This window comes from Mauremys reevesii, linkage group 1, assembly GCF_016161935.1.
Source record: "Mauremys reevesii isolate NIE-2019 linkage group 1, ASM1616193v1, whole genome shotgun sequence".
Lineage (NCBI taxonomy): Eukaryota > Metazoa > Chordata > Testudines > Geoemydidae > Mauremys > Mauremys reevesii.
Genome location: NC_052623.1, coordinates 54,334,050 through 54,354,777, shown reverse-complemented (window position 1 = coordinate 54,354,777; position 20,728 = coordinate 54,334,050). Strand labels below are relative to the sequence as shown.

The window sequence follows — 20,728 nt, the reverse complement described above, 5'->3', positions numbered from 1 at the left end:
CTTTTCAGTTTTCTGCCTGTGGCATATAGATTAGTCTCCTGAGGAATTAAATGCTTTGATCTGACTAAAGTCTTTGGGCTTAATAATGAGGTATCTGGGTGAAATGTAATGGCTTGTGATATATGGGAAGTCCGCTTAGATGACTTGATAGTGGTCCCTTCTAGCTTTAACCTCTATGAAATTATGAAAGGTCTTTTCTACACAGTGTGGTTATTTAGAAAGGAATAAAATATAGTACTGTTTTATATAACTTTTTATATGCAGAAAAACCACAGCACAAAATCACAATGTAAACAAAGAACTGTACTTTGCAAATAATATTTTTGAATGCATTTCTAGGATTCTAATTCTATAAGGCACCTTCAAAATATCAAGCCAAACTAAATAGCAGCTATCGAGATTCTATTTAAATTCTAAGAATGACTTTGTGCTGCAGATTTTGTTTTGATACTAGAATAAAACTGCACTGTGTAATTTTATTTTTTTCATTTCTAATTGCCCTATTGCTTTTGAGAATAATGGCACTCTATTATTGCATGTGAGCTGCATTCATTTTGTTACATTATCTAAATTTGTGCAGATAGTATAAGGCCTCATGCAACTTACAAAGGGACAAAATGTTCATATTTCTTTCAATTACATGAGTTTGAATGTAATATTCACAAATGAAGACATTTGCACTTTTCTTTTTTCTAATTAGAAAATTTACAATTAATTATGTGGTTTAAATTATGATGTATTTTGTTAACATACTTCTTTGATTTAATTATCAGCACCATAGGTTACTTTTTTTTTCTATTCTAACGTATTCAAAAGACAAATATATAACATACATATATAACACCCATCCTATAACATCTGTTTTTTTATTGTGGTTGCTAATTTAGACCCAGATTGTCACAGAAATACAAGTCTCCTTGTACCCTCCAAAGCACCCCCACTTTTGATAGCACCCCTACTGGGGGTCTGAGCCAAAGCCCATGCAAGTTTTTTCCGTTAATTTCAATGAGCATTGAATCAGGCTTCAAGTTCAGAACTTCCCTCATGTGCCTGTGCAATTCTGTACTGCACAGCTACATACGCTTGCAACCTTGACTTGCATGTGTGCATCAATTTCTATGCTTACACTGGGCATGTGCAGGAGTGCTGCAAGGGTATGCTCTTTCATGGCATGATGATTGGTCATGAACTTCTTGAGCACGGTGGATTGCAGGGCTACTACTAGCTGGTCAGACTCTGATACCAGATATGGACTAGCTACAGAGCTTTCTTTAGAAAGAGATATATCAGATGTGTCCTACATAAGATCCTTTAAAGTACTATTGGCTACAGCTCTTACAAGCTCAGGTCAGGTATGTTGCACACAGCGCCACCTAGAGGCTGAACTTTATAGTACAGTTTAAGCATTCCATCACATCTCACCCTTTAAATTTTAAACCTACCATTTACAAAATGTACATTATCATGCTATCTTTAAAGTTCAGTACAGCTCAGCCTAAGTGTGTCTGAATCATATTGGTTTTCTAATTACACAATCCAAATATGTAACTGTCACAGAGTTTGGGGGAGACAAGGCCCTACACCCCCGGCTTCCTGCGATTCACCACGACTCCCAGCCAGTAAAACAGAAGGTTTATTTAGATGACAGGAACACAGTCCAAAACAGGTCTTGCAGGTACAGGCAACAGGACCCCCTCAGTTAGGTTCATCTTGGGGATGCCCCAGGGAGGCCAGAGCCCCGTCTAGGCTCCCCTCCATTTTCCCAGCCAGCTCCAAACTGAGACTCTTCAACCCCTCCTCTCTGGCCTTTGTCTCTTTCCCGGGCCAAGAGGTCACCGATCTCTTTGTTCTCCAACACCTTCAGTTGGCACCTTTGCAGAGGAGGGGCCAAGGCCAGGAGACAGAGTGCCAGCCATTCTCTGTGCAGACAGTATCACAGGGCCTTCTTGGGCTCTGCAACAGTCATACACCCTGATCCCCCCACCTAGATACCTAAGAAATGCATACGGGAAACTGAGACATCCACGCAGTATTCAGAGAAAACATTAAGAACATTCTCACTTCATCACATTAACAACTTGGTCATCTGACTCTCCATTAGTTACAATGACTGTCTTTGGTTGGTTTGGAATCTTTGAGTCCTCTTCTTGTACTGCATCCACCATCTACAGAGTTTGCTCTGTCGATTGTTCTTTCTGAGGAACAAACTGTAGATGCTGATATTTTCTCTCTGCTGTCGGTCTCGATCACATGTGAGCTGGAGCATAAATACTTTTTCTGTAAAAGAGCTGGAGTTCTCCATCCTTTTTTCCATCCAGTTTGACATAAACACAGTCACCAGGTTCTAAACCTGGCAGTTCTCTAACTGAGTGATGTCTGTTATAAAAGTGTTTGTAAGCTCCTTATGCCTTTTTATCCAATTTGGCTACTCTCTTCATGTCTAGCCATTTTTGAGGTAGGTTCTTTTCCAAAGTGAGAACAATAGTTCTGAGTTATCTTCTCATTTTTGCTGATGCCTGGCCACCACATTGATTGATTGGCCTGTTCACAGCATTTAGTTAGTCCTTGATCTCCATCATGGATGAGACAGGATTTCTCCTCTCATTGCATTTGGAATTATTTTAATCATGAGTCCATTTGACTCACTTAATTGTCCATGTACCACAAAGTAGTCTCTTATCATTTCCTTATTGTCCTTTAGCTATTTGGACCAGCCAGCACTAATGTTGTTATACCAATATAATAAAAACCAGCAGGATCTTATTAAGAGGGATAAGGCAAAGATGCCACATTTATTGTAAATACCATAATAAAACAAAAGATAACAGTAAACAACGTTGTTTTACTACTTATTTCTATCACTACTTATTCCTTATACACATACACACACACACACACATATATATATATATATATATATATATATATATTCATTCACACAATCATTCATTCAGGTTCTGTATAGACGTTGCTCATGCCAAGTTACTGGCCAGGTATCTTGGTCATGAGGATGGAGCCGAGTCTGTGTCAGATGCATCTGATGCTCCTGGAGGCTGGCAGCAGAACCATAGACTCAAAGTCCTCAGTCTTCAGAGTCCAGTTTTATAGGAATTTATTCCTATGTCAGTCCATGAGAGTTGCTTCATTCTGCTGTTGCTAAATCAATCAGCAGGTGGCTGGCTCCATGTTATCAGATGTTTGTTTTTCCTTCCTTTGAGGTGGTGGGGTGGATTCCAGTTTGCCCTCCGGGGGGTCATCTGGTTGATCCCACTTGACACCTTCTTTGGCTGACACTGAATTCTTCAGGCTGGTAACTCCCTAACCATTTATTCATTATTTAAACTAGGCACTCATTCACATACATTCTCTATCTTAATCACATCTATTTCACTGTCTCTTTACCTTTTGGGGTGTTACCAATTTATGTGAGACTCCCTGTCTTTTAACAATCAAAAATAAAGTGAGATGAAAACTTACAGAGGGTGGGGGTCTCTATCTATATACTATAACAGCTACTGTTTTGGCTTACTTAGAGTTAATTAATGTTTAACAAGTTTTATATAAAGTATTTCTTTGAGCAGGCTTCACACAGACACAGCTGGTGGCTTGCAGGTTAGAGGCTAAATGTTGGGAATCACATTCACTTCTAATATAAACCTTCAGTTATAAAGTATCATTTAACAATAAATCATTTCTAACAATAAATCATTTTTCATATAAACCACGTCTAATATAAACCTTCTTTAATATCCCTACAATGTAACTTAGAACTTCTTGAAGAAGTGTCTGTCAAGGTTGCTTTTTGTATTTGGTGTAGTCTCTTTTCTGATACTGGTCTGTAGGCATCTACACATATCTTAACATCATCTTCGCACTCACAGGTAGTTGAGTGCTATGCTGGGCTTCACAAGAGCGTGTCCACTAGTACCAGATTTTTCCCAGGAAAGTATTTAGCCATTGGGTTAAATCTCATTAACATTATCAATAGATGTTGGCATCTCAGTGTGAGATTTGATTCAGGTCTTTTCTGTTGGTGAGAGTTTATTCTCTGTTGTCAATGTAAAAAAAATCCAGTCCACATAGATATCTGTAAAAGCTCTCGCATGCCCATAACCTTGCCAGGCACTCCTTTTCAATCTGTGCGTGTGTGAGAACCAAATACAACTGGCTTCCTTTCAGAGCCATGTTGTTGCAACAGCACATCCCCTAGGCCATAGCTGCTTGGATCCACATTCACCTTTGTGATTTTGTTCACATCATAGTACTTGAGAACTGGAACTGTTGAGATCATTTCTTTTACTTTTTTGAAGGCAATTTCTTGATTTGGCCCCCATAGCCATGATGTGTAGGGCTTTAATGGTTCATTCAGTGGTTTTGTCACTGTAAAAAGATCTTGAAAGTATTGATCAAGGTTATTCAACATCCCCAGTATGTGTCTTGGTTCTGTTACATTTGTTGGTACATTCAGTTCTCAAATTGCTTTTACTTTCTCAGGGTTAGGACTGATTCCATCTTTGTTTATTGTCTGTCTCATAAACTCAATTTGGTATAGACGGAAATGCACTTTTCCTTGTTTAGCTTCAGTCTGGACTGACAGATTAATTTTAGAACTTGTTGAGGGTTTGATATGTTCTTTCATTGAAAACCCACATATCAAAATATTGTCCATAAACACTACAACTCTAATTGTTTTCATTAACAGTTTTGCCATTTTTCTTTGGAAAATTTTAGGTGCACTAGTAATCCCCAAAAGTAATCTTTGAAATCAAAATCTCCCAAAAGGTGTAATAAATGTCATCAGTTTAGCACTCTCTTTGGCTAAAAGAATTTGCCTGAATTTACCTGAGGCATCCAGCTCAGAGACCACGATAGCCCCTTTCACTTTGGGAAGGAAGTCATCCAGTGCTAGGATGGTTCATCATTGTCTCTTAAGGTCATTTGTACTGGATCTCCTTTCAAAAGCCCAGTATCACCATTGAGTTATTCACCTCTGAAAAGGTTGTTGGTCTTTGATCATTTGATCATATGCTCTCTGAATGCATAGCTTTTGTCTTTGTAAATGGTTTCTGTGATGAACTGGCCCATGAAGTTCAGAACACCTCTAGGGCTAGTCAAGGCTGTGTTAGATTATTTCAGCTCCGAGAGGGGTTGAAGGTGATTGTAAGTCCCTTCTGATACAACTGTCACATCTGCTCCTGAGTAAATTTTAAAGTCAACATTCTTTCCATGAATATTCAGTTTCACTCTCCAGGCACGCTCTGTTTCATCACATGTGATACATCCCAGAAACGATGTCTCCCTAACTGCCTTAATGCAGCAAACAGCTGCAAAATGTCCATATTTTGTGCATTTGTTACATCTCACACTTTGGGCTGGACATACATCTCTTGGGCTATGAATTTTTCCACATCTTGTGCATTTAGTCTGAAAGGCTTTGTAGTCAGCCTCGAATTTGTCCCTCCTTGCCTCAGAGGCTTTATAATATTCACATTTAGCACTCATGCAGTGTCTGGTTTCTGTTTTTCCAGGTTTGTCACGTTTGTCTTCCTGCTTCACAAGTCAGACTGCTTTGCTATTTGAGTAGCTGTGTGTAGATTTAAATCTGTCTTTAATTGTAGCTGTTGTCACAGATTCTTGTCTGTAAAGCCAACAACCTATTCTCTGGGGAAAGTACACCCTTTCATAAACCACTTTTCTAGAGGTATAAAGTATGCATCAAACATAGTCAGAACTCTGTCACAGTAATCTGTGTGACTGTCTTCAGCAAAAGAAAAGGATTTAAAGATATGCTCTTCCTGCTTTCCTACAGCATAAATTATCTGAGTGTCTCCAGTTTCCTTTATAGCAATGTGAAATCTTGCAAAATGCTGCTTTCAGTCTGTCCATTCTGAAGCTGAAGTTCTCTGGGGCACTACATCTTGATGAGATCCTGCAACCTTTGTTGCTTTTTTCCCCCTCTTCTGTTTGCATCTTTTGTTGCTGCTTTTCTTCTGTTTCTGTTCTTCTCTGGCACCCATTAGGCTGCTACTAGCATGTCAGGCTCCTGTACCTGGACTGGCTACAGAGCTTCCTTTATAGAGAAATATGTTTTTCATAAGATCCTTTAATGCACTGCAGGCTATAGCTATTACCATTTTAGGTAAGATATCTTATACAAGGCACCACCTAATGGTTGAATATAACACCGTTTAAGCATTCCATCACAATGACATATGGCAATAAGGAGCATAGCTCATAGAATATGTGGGTCTTTACCTCCTCAGTATTCTACAAAGGTACAGTGATAAACTAGACCAAGAAACACATAGGCCTGATTCTCCACTGCCTTGCACTTTGTTTAGTCATTTATACCTGTATAAAATCAGCTTGTCTCTAGCCCCACAGCATCAGCTTTGCACTTGAAGACTGCTGCAAAGCAACCACAAACCCAGATTTACCAGCTAGCTGAGGATTCCCCTAGCATGGGTCAACACAGTGGCTCCTATTGTGCCTAGCACAAAGGAGTCTCATGCTTGACTGAAGCTTCTAGGTGCTACTGCTATATAAATAGTAAATACCACCAACGTACATGGTAAGAGGCCAGTAAATGTTCCAAGTTTAACCTTGGAATGAAATTTTAAACCTACTTTTTGACCCCTCAGAAACTGGTGTAAAATGGAAATGCTGAGAGGTTCTAAACTTCAGTAGTGCTGAATCTGAATCCTTCCCACACTGTCAAATGCCCTTTAGGGCATGAACAATGCTCTGCCATCCTTGTCACTCCTGAGCCACTCTTTGCATGGTCTCTATGCTGTTAAGTCACCGAAGTTTTCCCTTGCTAAGTAGTGTTCAATGGAGGAATTCTTTTGGTTGGCCCCTTTTTGGTGTGTTCCTCCCACCTCCCAATGGCACACCTCTGGCTTCATTCTTAACACATATCCCACATACTTACATCTGCTTTTCTGGATAACTTTAGAGAAAAGGGGTTGTTGAATTCTCTGACGAATCTCAGGATTTGTTATAAATTAATTCCATTTAATGGCTCCTATTTTTCTAAGGAATTTGTTTTCAGAGGCATTTAGATTTCTGTTTGTACCTTTGGTGGACTTCCAGCTTTCACATCCATATGTTAACATGGAAATAACATTTGAGTTGAAGAGTCAAAATTTGGTCTTTCAATTTTAGTTTTTTGATGACTAAATGTTGTTGAAGCTGGTGAATGCAGCTACCGCCTTGCCAATTCATGACATTATTTCCTTCTGGGGCATTTTATCATTAGCTTCCCCAAAAGGGGAAAGCTGGTATCCCATATGGTGTACATTATGGACAAAATTCTGTCTGTCTTGGCATAGGAGCACTAGATAACAAAAAAGGTGCATAAGGCCAGACACAGTAAAGATCTAACTGCTAGACCTTGGGGCCAGCTGGTTCATCCTGCAGTGCTCCACGGCCCCAAAGAGGCACTTGCAGCTAGCGTACATCTGGCAGCAGAAACTGGGGGCCAGACACAATGCTGTTTTCAAAAGGAGGAGCCAGGCATATAACAGAGCACACCTCCTTTCAGCTACTGCAGCTCAGCAACCCTGCCCCCAGAGCACTCCAGAGAAAAATAAGTCCATGGTCTGACTTGATTGTATTTTTTGTTTTTGATTTTTTTACACTATTTACCCAAACCTACCATTTATTTTCAAAATGGAGATTAACAGCAACTAAGTGATTATTGACATTAGCAATCATGAGACAGCTGAATAGTTCCACCCATGTGCACACTTTGAAAGGCTACAAAATTAATGTCTGCACACAGAAATTTAAATCTGAATTTAAATCATAGTAAAATACAGTCTTGCCCTGAAGCAGTTTAAATAGACAAGACTGAAAAAGGGTAAGAGAAAGGAAGACCTTATGTTGTTGTCTTGGTTTCTTCATGTCTACAAATCATTTTGCATATTTCACCCAGGGAGACTTTTTAAAAAGAACACAGAAATCAATCCTTTCCCGGTTTGGAGGATGCGAGCTTGCGGCAGATTTCAGTTCATACGTATTGCAAATATATTTTCCTGATAAACTTGATCATCAGGCAAACATAATTCCACTTCTGATTATAGTAAGTAGAAATATACTGACCATCAAGACTAAAGTTCTAGATTTATCCTTACTTTAGTGTAATTAAGGGGAAGGTGGAGTACAAGGTAGATTTAAAAAAAAAACTAAGTTTTCAGTGGTGGTCTGAGTTATGATTGCATCGTCTGTTAGGCAAATCTCTTATCAGGATATTGACTTACTCTCTTAGTGTCTCAGGTCAACCGGCCTGGATGATATATCATTTGAAAGTATATCTGATGAGTTTATTTCTTTAGCCAAAGAGTGAATGAGCAGGAAAAAAGTGAGAAAGGTTAAAATATTAGTTATTGATTTTTGGCAGGCAAAATTAATAGATGTTTTTCTTCTTCCCTAGTTAAATCTATGCTCCAGCTATAGCCCTTCCTTCATTTGGAAAGTAAAAGGAACATGTACAAGTCCTTAGGATTGCTTCTTTGTGTGAACCAATTAAATCAAAATATTATTCTTCATAGGAGGTTGACTTGATATTTGGGCTGCTGATCTAAAATGTTTCATTTCATTTATTCTATCAGAGAACTCCTGGCCCAGCTAACAACACACTTTTCTTAGCTTGAGTTTCCAGAGTTTCACAGCTTATCTTGATTAGAGTAGACAAATCATGATTGCATAAGAATCAAAAATAAGCTGTATATATTTTAATATGTAGCAAAAATGAAACTCAGTTACCTAGGATCCAATCATTTTAAAACAAGTGAAATTTCCATAACCTGAACATTTCTGATTTCCTACGGGCCTAATGTGACTATTGACAGGTACAGAAAAAGCCTTTAGGAAAAAGCTCCTAAAATCTTTTTCAGATTTTTTTTCTAGCCCTGTGTGCACATATAAGAAAGACGGTGCAATATAACTACTCTTTACTTACAATATTAAATTCAACTTCATTTTTCTGAGTCATAATAATGAATCACTATTAGCCTTCCATGCCTACTCAGGTGAGACCCTTTTCTTTACTTACCGGATCAGTTCATGACATGGTATTGCATTCCCTTTCTTCTCCTTAATTATTGGTTTTATATTTTTTTTAAAAAGCAGCATCAAAACAATCACCATCTAATATCTCAAAGTCCATGCATTCCTACCTGCTGCAAAGTTTATATTAATAGGTTTTCCTCTATAAACAAGATATTACACCTTCTAGGTTGTTCCGGTGTGGTTTTTTTTTTTTTACCACAGTTTCTGTTGTTATTCCCCATGTGGTTTTTTTGTTTGTATTTTCAGTAATTCAAATATTTTGGGTCCAATTCACTGGTTCATTAATGTTGCTTTGCACTGCCCTAAAGTCTAGTCCATCATGATTTTGTGACTGGTATTTCCCTCCCAGCCTTATGAAAAGTCTTTGTTCTGAGCCCCAATACCTCATTGTATCCTGTCTTTTTTGGTTTTAGAGTAAAAGTATTTAAAGTCACTCTTAAGGTTGTAACCAGATTCCATTACATAAGATCTATGTTTAGCCCCTCTTCCTACCCCTCCATATCTTTGACTAGCAACACTGAATTGACCTGAAAACTGCTAGCTCTATTCTAAAGACTAAGTAGATTTTTTCTGCGAAGATTGAAGAAAATTCTTCAGACTGTTTTTTGAGTGACAGATCCTTTAAGATAGTCTTATTTCTCATGTTTCTTTGTGTCCCTCTATCTTAAAAAAAGTCTGTACTAGCCCCAAAGTGGCGTTTATGCCATCTGTGAATTGTGGGAGCACAGCCTTCTGAGCTGGGTGGGCTGGAAGGGGTAAATGCTGTAGAGATAGCTTTGAGGGTTCTATTCCAGCCATGAGTTTCCCCACACCAGGAGACTCTCTACAGCCTAATTAGAATAACTTTAAGCCAGATCTGTGTTTACAAAACAGTGCCTTCTCAGTAGGGTTGCCAACCCTTCAGGATAGGTCTGTAGTCTTCAGGAATTAAAGATTAATCTTTAATTAAAGATTATGCCATGTGATTAAATCTCCAGGAATACGTCCAACCAAAATTGGTAACCCTACTTCTCAGAGGCCACAATCTAGCCCTATATATTACATAAACATTCAAATGATAATACATAGACAATGAAGAACTTTCATGGAGAGCTCCATTTACATGTAATGCAGTCTAAATACCTTACAAGTATAGAAGCTGATCCTGCAGTCTTTATTTACCCAAAGCTTTCATGGAAGTCAGTAGGAGTTTTGCCTTTGCAAGGACTGCAGCACTGTGCCCTTGAAAAGAAAAAGAAGTCATGAAAAAGTGACCCAAGAGTAGTCAATAATACAACATACAAAATAAGAGGAGATAAAAAGCTTGGTTCTATAGGCAGGGCCGGCTCCAGGCCCCAAGCAGCAAAAAAAAAAAAAAAAGCGATTGCGATCAGCTCTACTGCCGCCGCTTCAGTCTTCGGTGGCAATTTGGCGGCTGGTCCATCGCTCCAAGAGGGACAGAGGGACCCACCGCCATATTGCCGCCGAAGAGCCGGATGTGCCGCTCCTCTCCATTGGCCGCCCCAAGCACCTGATTGCTGGGCTGGTGCCTGGAGCTGGCCCTGTCTACAGGGAAAGGAGTCTTCATTAAGACCATCACAAATGCAAAAGGAATTAACAAAGAAATGGCAAAATTGCAACTTATTTATCTTTAATAGAAATTATACCAAACTAGAAATTGATTTTGTTATCTTTTCCTATAAGAAAGAAAAGTTACAAAAAATGTAGAAAGCTACCATCCCATTAGCCTGCTGTTCTCAAAAACAGTTACAAGCTTTTTGTGAAGATGCTAACCAATAGCATCAGTTATGGAGAATTTGATATAAGTACACTGTATTTGGCAGAATTCACTCAATTTCCCATCGTCATCTTGTATATCAAACCCTAGTCTTGCAGTCCTTGTGTACCCAAATTCCCCTGATCCAATGGGCATTTTGGATGCATAATGTCTACAACATTAGACCCCTAACAAAAGAAAAGTGTTGAAGATCAAATAAGATCATTTGCCTTAGCTTTGTGTACTCATTAATACTCAAGGCTATGTTGGAAGTAGTACAAGAACAAAAAGTGGAAAGCAGGCATACCTGAATTCATAGATGTAAAGGCCAGAAAGAACCATTGTGATCATTTAGTATGACCTGTATAATACAGGGCATAGAATTTCACCCAGTAATTCCTGCATCAAGCCCATTAATTTGTTGTTGAAGTAGAGCATATTTTACCATATCAACAATTCTAAAGACAGCAACAACAAAGTATTAAAAAGACATTAGAGAATAGAGGTAGAGGAAGGCGTTTGCTAATACAACTCCATCTTATCCGCATTTTTCTATGCATGTTTGGAGAAAGTTTCCAGAAGGTTATAGTGCAGTAAGATTAGAGTGAGAATAAATGAAGAGTACCTATGCAGTGTGCACATGAAAATGAATTTCTTGTGTATCTAGAGGCTATGGAAAGGGAGTAATAAATTACCTTTGTGCAGCAAGCAAGGAATGCAAAGCTAAAATAAATATGAAGAAAACTAAAAGCGACAAAAAACATTTATGCACAAGACAAAATCATCTTGGTAAATGGAAAGTAATAAAAAAGCTGAAATATACATTTACCTTGAGCAGCTTTTCAGTTTAGAAACTGATGATCATGAGAAAAAAATTATAAAGAGAACCTTGGCTAGATGGAGAGCATTTGAAAGGATTAATTTGGTTCCGAAAAGCAACCAAAATATCCTTTATAAAGGAAGTTATTGAATCAAGATATATTTAGCTCTCACAATGACATATGGAGGAGAGGGAGAGACGGAAGAAATAATGCAAAAGTTGAACATAGACAGAAGAAAGTATGTTACATGTTATATAGTGGAACAAAGAGACAAACACATGGATCAGAGACAGAGCAGATGACATCACTGGGATAAATCCTGATGTGCTTGCTTAGTTTTTACCAGCAAAATACCACATCTTTTTAATTGAATGATCAAGATACACAGGCCCAGATCCAAAAAGGCATTAGGCATATAAATACCTTTGAAGATTTGGCATCAGAGTTAACCATGTGATCTCGTTGCTATTGCATTGTCCTTCCTCACCCCTTCTCCTCGTTATTTATTACCTTTTTTACCACTTGTGTGATGTCTGAAACTAGAGTGTAAGCACATTGGCTCAAGGTCAGGGATGATGCCTTTCTGCTTTTCCTGTGAAGCAAGCATCTAGTATGCTTCTGGATGCTGTAATAATAATATAAAATTAGAAGGGAACATTCAAGTCATACCTAACTGACCAAAGAAAGGATGTCTTAAAATAAGGAATAAAATTAAGGATGAGCAGGGAAGTGAAAGAAATGAACTGAATGAATGCTTTGGTAAAAGTAACTGTAGTGCCCCTCTCCACCTGGTTACCTCCTTTAATGTCAATTTGCTTACAGGTTTTGATGGACAGGTCTGGGTTCTTTTGGATCCCGCCACCCACTCAGCAGGGTGTATCTTTTTTCCCTATGAAATTATTTGGCGGTGCCTCCCCCTTCCTGGCAGGGTCACCAGGGCAGCTTGGGCAGAAAATTCTACCTACAGAGTAATCCCCACTTACTTGCCAGATAGTTGGAGACTTCCAAGAAATAACACAAATACATAAACATATGTTCAACACAATAATTATATTAAACAGGAGACAAATACAACAGGGTGAAACACTATTTTTAGGGTCACCGGTGCCCACAATGAAAATACCCGTGACTTGATGTAACAAGTGTAAAATTAGTGTCCTGTTGGTACGCATACTTTGCTAGGGCCCTTGATAACCTATAAAATTCTACTTTGCAGTGGTTTAGCATGTGGCTGACTGGGTTCAGTACAGCCCAAAGGACTCACAAGTGGGAGGAGGTGGTAAATCCCTCCACAGGTGTAATATGCAGCACGTTATAAAATCCTCAAACCCTTACTCCCTGGCTTGAGGACACAGTTCAGGGAGTAGGGGGTCCCCAAAACAAATTCCCTGACTAACTAACTAAAAGATGGTGCACTCACAAACTCCATGAATGATCCTCAGGTTCGAAGATGACGTGGGACTCCTCAGTCACTGCACAGGGGCTGCTGTCAGGGATCCTCCTCAAGCAGGAATCAGGCGGCGTCAGTCCCAGGATTTCCCCTCACCGCAAAGGGGTGCAGGGCTCAAGGTGTAGGTTATACAACTACTCTAACATCCAAACTGTCATCTCCTAGCCCAGCCTCCAGTCACACACTCCGCAGGCAGCTTCCCTGGACTAGCAGCCAGAGCAGAGCTGACCATGTGGTGACTAGTCTCACCTAGGGAGCTGGAGGGTGAACCCAGCCTGGCTGGGGAAGGAAAAACCCAGCTGAGGGATCTGCTGTCAGGTCCCTAGAAGCCAGTTCTCAGGGGGAACCCTGCTTGCAGGCCTGGGACTCACCAGCTCCCCACACAGCCAGTCCTGCCCTTGCCCTGGCTGGCTCCAGACAGACTCCAAAATGGCTTCTCCCTGGGAGGGCCTGTCACTCCCTATATGGTTGCCGGGCAGACTCTGAGTGGCAGACTCTGAGTGCCGTGGCTCCCCCTCCCTACCAGGGACAGTGCGTCTCCCTAAGCTGTCAGCAGACAGAGTCCCAAGAATCTATGTCATCTCCTTAGGGGTTACATAACTTGTAGATGAGATTCCACTAAAATCAGCTGTGAAGTACTAACTTTAGAGTGATGCCATCATGAGATAGAATGGCAGCAAATTAACAATGATGATGAAACAACTATGCATGTTAATTGTATTTCAAACAACTTATTAGCTTTACCTAAAATTACCACATAATCTTTTAGCATATGAGTACTGTCTAAGTAGATGCCACTAATATATCAAATGTCTCTGTAAGTTCAACTGCATTCTAATGAAGAATAATTATTTTTTTTCTATTTTCTTAAGACTCTTAGCAATAGATATTTGAATAAATTTAAGACAGCATCATTCCAATAAATGACTGTAGGGAAAGTATGTGTGTGGAGTGTGGAAGGGAGGCAGGGGACCAGTGATGAGCTGCCAAAATATTAACAACAGGTTGCCTCCTCCTCACCCCATGCGGGGGTTGTGGCCGCCCCCCCACCCCCCCGGGCCTCCTACCCAATCCAACACCCCACGTTCTTTGATGCCCCCCTGGGACCCCTGCCCCATCCACCCCCCTTCCCTGACCACTGACTACCCCCTGCTGCCCCATCCAACCCCTCCTCTCATTCCTGATTGCTCCCCAAGACCCCTGCCCCATCCAACCACCCCTTCTCCCTGTCCCTGACTGCCCCCTGCCACCCCATCCAACCCCTGCTCCTTCCTGACTGCCTCCCCAGGACCCTTGCCCCCATTCAATCCCCCTGTTCCCTGCCCTTTAACCGCCCCACCCCATCCACCCCCCCACGACTCCCCAAACTCCCCTGCCCTCTTCCAACACCCCCTCCCTGCTCTCTTACAGTGCTGCCTGGAGCCGCTCCGCCGGGACCAGCACCAGCACTGGCGCCGTGGGGCCTCAGCCGGGCTGGGCCGGAGCTGTGGCGCCAGGACCAGCACTGGCACTGTGGGGCCCGAGCCGGGCCGGAGCCACAACCGCGGGGGCCAGGACCAGCACCGGCGCCGCGGGGCCCGAGCCACAACCGCGGGGGCCGGTTACCAGCACCAGCGCCGCGGGGTCCAAGCTGCAATCGCAGGGGCCGGAACCAGCACCGGCTCCGCGGGAGCTGGGCTGGAGCTGTGGAGCCGAAACTGGGGGTGCTCGGCAGGGGCTGGGATCGGGCTGGGGGCGCTCGGCTGGGAGATGGCAGGCTGGAGGGAGCCGCGCTCCGGGACCAGGAGCTGTGCTGGAGGGAGCTGCTGAGCCAGCCGCACCTCCCCTCCCCCCCGCGCCCCAGCTTACCTGCCTGCCTTCCCATGAACATCTGATTCATGGGAAGCAGGGGAGGGGGAGGAAAAGGGGAGCAGAGCAGGAGAGGAGGGGAAAGTGAGCTTGGGCCAGAGCTTTTGTTAAATAAAGCCCTTATAGAACCGGTTGTCCTGGAACAACCGGTTCTAAAAGGGCTGCTAAATTTAACAACTGGTTCGTGCGAACCGGTGCAAACCGGCTCAAGCTCACCACTGCAGGGGACCATGAATTATTAATCATTATCACTTAATTTAACTTTCCAAAAAAAATAATCTTGAGAGCCTCCAGAAATATGGGTATGAATCAATCCCCATTAAATCAATGGAGTTTTGTCACTGACTTTAATAGCAGAGGGATCAAGTCTTGTTTGCCACCATAATCACTGTTATCACAACAACAATACTATAAACTACTTATTATTACTTTATTTTTATTGTAGTGGCACTGCGAGGCCTCAGTCTATTTGTGCTAATTTTTGAACACACACAGAATAAAAAGATGGTCCCTGCCCCAAAGAGCTTAAATTATATTCTTTAAACAGGCAAACACTTAAAATATGAAGTAAAAAGCATATTTTCCACTGGTTTCTTTCAGTGTTTCTGAAATTTGACTTCCCAGCATCACCCCTTCTTTCGGAGTTGGTGAGATGAAAAACATTGGATGACAGAGTTTATAGCTAGAAGATCAACTGGCTACCAGACAACATTATTCTAATTTATTATGTGGTTCTAATGTCTTGTCATCCCCTCCACTCCTCCCCCTACCCCGAAAAATCTTCTCAAGACAAAGATGTATTTTTTTCTTTTTTTTGCCACTAGATGGTAGTAATAGGTAGCTGCTTGCCTTTTTATTCCTTCTTCTTTGTTTACTGTCTTTGAGCAGTGATTGAAACACTGATTCCATTTAGAATGTTTGCTGCATTTTATTCAATGATCAAATCATTATCCAGGTACTATTAATCTAATATTAATTGTTGGCAACATACCCTTTACTAGTCGTTACTAATACCTTTGTCTATATTTCTACCTTCTCACTTACTGTACATGTATCTGTGAGGTGTTTTAGAGCAAAGACAAGGCCTGATCCTGGGAGTAAGCCTTTCTTGTCTGTGTAACCCCGTTGACGATTTCCTCGTGTAAGTAAGTACAGCAAATTGAGCTCACAATCTGTAATGCATATTTCAGTACTGATGTGTTGTTTTGGCAATGGCAGTGGGTCCCTCCCTTGATATCAGTCCCTCACTCAGGCACAAGGCCAGCGATCCTCACTTCTTCAAGCAGTAATTTAGAAGTAAGTCCTCATTCTCCCAGCATTTAAGGTCTGACTCTAGCTTGTCTTTCAAATTTACTGCCCCCCCTCCCCCCCGGGCCCACACACACACACACACACACTCTTTTGTTTTCATTTTTTTCTCACTGGAACATAGTCAATTACAATGACCCCTTTCTGATTCTTCAAGGCAAGGCAGCCAAACCCTGTGCAATTTGTAGCATGAATGAGCCAAAAGAGGGTGCCCAAGAAGTAGATCAACATTCAACACCAAATAATGAACGTGCCAATTCTGTGGCCCTGTTCCTCCACTTGTGGGCAGGGCCTGAAGTCACTCAGGCCCAGATCCACAAAGGCAGTAAGGTGCCTAAGTCTGGGGTTTAGGCACCTAAGCCAGAGTTTTAGGCTCTACGGAGATAAACTGCTGCCTCATGCTAGGCGCTCGGATGCCTGTCTCTCCTAAACCCCAGTGTGATCCCGGGGAAGACAGGCATTTGCTCACTTATCTTGGGTGCAGGGCGCCATCTGGTAGGCAAGCTTGTAAGCCACTTACCAGACTGGGTCCCATTTCAAATCTGTCCAGAGGAAGAGCAGGAGAAAGAAGTGGTTTCCACCTTGTAACTTTTAGCCCAGTTGTTGGAGAACTCCCCTGAGGGGTGGGAGATCCAGGCTCAATTCGCCCCCCCCCCCACACCTGAGGAGGAGAAAGGACTTAAACAGGGGTCTCCCTTTTTAAGAGAGTGCACAAAGTGCTGACAATGGGATATTCTGACACGGGGCTTCTTCAGGCGCTCCTGTTGAAGGTGTTCCACTGTGGATAAATAATTAAAGAGTGATTAGAGCAGAGGGACTGGACCTTGGATCTCCCATGTGGGCATGCTAACCAACAGGCTACAGAGTCATTCTCGTTCTCTCTAGCTCAAGGAAATAATTGACAAGTACCTGTATAAATCACTATAGGACCCAACTCTTGGTCACAATTATATATTGAAGAGGTGTTTTCATAATAATTTCTATTTTATAAACTGACTATATCAGATTAAATAACATACACTGTAATAAGCATGAAGGCTCCTCCAATCCTTCGAACATATGTGCATGTACAACTTCACTCATGAGAGTAGTCCCGGTGACTCCAAGAGGCCTATACATGTGAATAAAATGTGCATACTATTGGGGCTTAAATTACATAGCCATATAAACTAACATCAAATATCTAATTGGGCATAATTAAAATAATGGTACCTAGAGAAGATCGATAATCTTTAATTAGAGAGCAAATTTTTTTAATCTTATCAGTAAAACTAATGTCAAAATCACATGCCATTCCTATCCATCAGAGTACGACTGAGTACGCAGATTGTCCAAAGCTGAATTCTGATTCATTGTTTGGAGCTTTTTTATTATGTCACAGGTATACACTAGACAATAAGTATATTTCTACATGTATTGGTGTTGAAAAGGAATTAAGCCCTCGCCATCGCTACCTCTGTGTTTTCAGTGAAGTCAATGGAGCTACACCAATATATACCAGCTGCAGAGCTGAGCCCACAGGGTTTCAGAGCTTCAGATGACTAAACAGAAAATCAGAAGTGATGGGCAGGCAGCCTTTAAACAGCCCTACAGTTTTAACTGAAAAGAGGTTTCAAATATTAGTATTTTTTGTAAACTTCTCACTTCTATCCCACATGTACCAATGTTATCCATGTAGCAATTTACATACTTCATTACCATCTCCAAGTATATTCAGGAGATTGTAATTAGCCATGAAGTGTGCTGTGATATTTTTGTATTGATGCAAAACAAAAATATTTTCTCTTTATTAGAGAAAATCGTATGATCTTGTGTTTAAGGCATTTGCACTGGGATTCAGGAGATTTGGGCTCAATTCCTGGCTTTACCATAGGCTTCTGGGTGACCCTGGGCAAATAACTTAAGGCCTGATTTTGCTCCCATTCAAATCAATGGAAAAATTCACATTCACTTTAATGGTGCAGCATCAAGTCCTTAATCTTGCCTTAGTTCTTCATCTGTAAAATGGCGACAACACTTACTTTCTCCCACAATGCCTGTCTTGTCTATTTAGATTTGTACAACACTTAGCACAATGGGGCACTGATCTCAGATAAAGCTAGAGCTAGTCATGATCATTAATCTTCCATCAGAATGTTTTTTAATGGAAAATGCAGCTTCTACAAAATCAAAATTTTCTGCAGAAAAAATTAGATTTTGCCAAAATATTTCCTTGCAGGAGAGTTTGACCCTAATAAAAATATTTTGCTTTGCCTGAACTGGCCCCAAAATGTTTAATTTCAAGACAGTTTGACTTTAACCTGTGTTTCCCTACTGTGATGCACTGCATCATGGGAGTTGTAATTTGGGGCCCCATTCTCTCCTATGGGCCGAGCTTCCTGGCTAGACTACATATCCCATAGTGCAGTACAGTCTTTCCTCTGACTAAGCAGCATGGTGCTTCATGAGAGTTACATGTTTGCAGATGCATGTAGTCCTGTCAAGGCACCTGGCCCATGTGGGAGAACGGCAGCATCAGGCAACCTGAAGAACAACTTCATGAGGCTATGTGCCAACATAGGAAAATGCAGTTTAATGTTGTACTCACTCAAAACAAAAGGTTTATCAGAATTTCGTGTGGGACGCAAATTTTGCTTTTCCCTCAGTTATAGCTGGGGCCTCTAGATACTATTCTAATACAAATAACACTATATTGTTTTCAATTAATAAAATAAAAACACTTTTTAGCAGGCAATCATAGCCAATTTAATTGTCATTTGTTCAACAACATTAATACTTTTTCACTAACATCTTATTAAAAATAAATTCATACTAGAATACAAAAGGAAACCAAAACTCTAAGACTAAAATGGCCAGTTCTTCTCTGCTGACTGTGTTACATTTCAGTGCATGTTACATTTTGTCTTTGTCTGATTCATGACAGGATTTTCAATGTGAATTGTTCAGTATATTGTAGGGGTGAAGTCTGCTCTCAGTTACAGAGATACAACCCCATTGACTTCACTGTCAACCCTTGAGCCTTGAATTCCATTCCAGTGACTGTGTATATGCACAGGCTGAAGTGAAACATGGTTTCTATTGCACTCCTTTGGGACATAATTTCAGGAGTTAGTCACAATGCCTAAAAAGGGAAATTGCAGTTGTTGTTCAATATGGTTTGCTCCAGACAATTGTCATCATTAATCAAAATTCTTGCTTTCACTGCCAGTGTGGTTACTTCTTCTGAATTGTTATTTCAGCAAGATAGAGGACAAAGAAAAGAAAAGATCATTTTAAAAAATAAATCCCAGGAAAGGTTATTATACCATGTTGTGCTATTGCTTGGAGTGCTTTAAAATTGGCAGCCAGCTGATGTTTTGGGTTCAGATTGCTGTGCTACCTCTTCAGAGGGTAATGATTTCACAATATAGTAAGTATAGCCCGAAGACATAATAAAAGATAATGAATCAATGTGTTCTTACCGGCAACCAGGTTTTTTCCTTCCCACTGATTATGAGAAGATGCATTTTCTAAAAGGCACAGACTACTTGTAGCTTTGTGATTTATTCAATTGTTCAAGTTCTAATATCTACCTGTATGCAGCATTATCAATCATGAGGGCAGATTTTTTTAATCTTTGATTTGTTGAAATTTGGGTCAGATAACTGACTGCAATACTAGAATACTACTAAAATAAAAAAATCAAACGTTTTTCACAAGCAGTGACTTTTCTTTTTTATGCCTAGGAACTTCAGGGTATGAGAGATCCTACCAGGCAATCAGGCTGGCAGTTTAAAAATCAATGGATTTATCAAATGGTGGAAAATATAGTAAGAATGTAATTGGAGATACCTCTGGCCACTATGGTGTCAAAGGACTCTGTTATAGCAACAGAAAGCAGTGAAAAAGCTCTAGTGAGGAAAAGCTTGTCCTGATATTGAAATCCTGTCCCTGCTATTTTAGCAATGTGAGTTGCTTTTGCTTGCTCATTTCACATTGTTAGCTATCACACTGAAGGCAAATTGCTAATAAATGGATAAAGCTTTTAGCATCTCAAGGATCTTATGTTTCACCTTTTCTCTAATATTATGTGTTTTGAGCTGACTGAATTATTTATCAGGAAAAAGGTAATGTGCTAATAACAGCTTCTACTATAAACATGAATCTGTGTATATATAAATCACAAGATAGATCTAAGATCTATAGATTTTCTGGCGGGACTGTACTCAGTGACAAAGATGCTCCCAAATCAATTTACTCATGTATTCATCCCCTGAAAATATTATACAGTCCTTTTACTGATAAAGTCACACTTGCTTGCAAGGACACCTTCTCTGGGCACATTTTATGATTAAATCTGAGCCAATGGATCGTTGACAAACTTTGCATCTTGCCCATTGAGCTATTCGTAATGAGTTTTATTGCAATCAAGAGGATTTGAAATGTAAGAAAGATCTAAACACTGAGCTTATCAATCAAAGGTGGAAAAGCTGC

General features: G+C 40.6%; 1 long non-coding RNA gene across 1 annotated transcript in view; it reads right to left on the bottom strand.

Annotated features, from left to right (window-relative positions):
- Nucleotides 1–13,277, bottom strand: part of LOC120400876 — a 46,772-nt gene extending 33,495 nt beyond the window's left edge. The window contains exons 1-3 of the long non-coding RNA XR_005596125.1: nucleotides 13,070–13,277; nucleotides 12,160–12,274; nucleotides 10,195–10,293 (exon numbers count right to left, since the gene is read on the bottom strand). This is a non-coding gene — a long non-coding RNA (uncharacterized LOC120400876). The remainder of the gene's footprint in view (nucleotides 1–10,194; nucleotides 10,294–12,159; nucleotides 12,275–13,069) is intronic.
- Nucleotides 13,278–20,728: the final 7,451 nt, after the last annotated feature.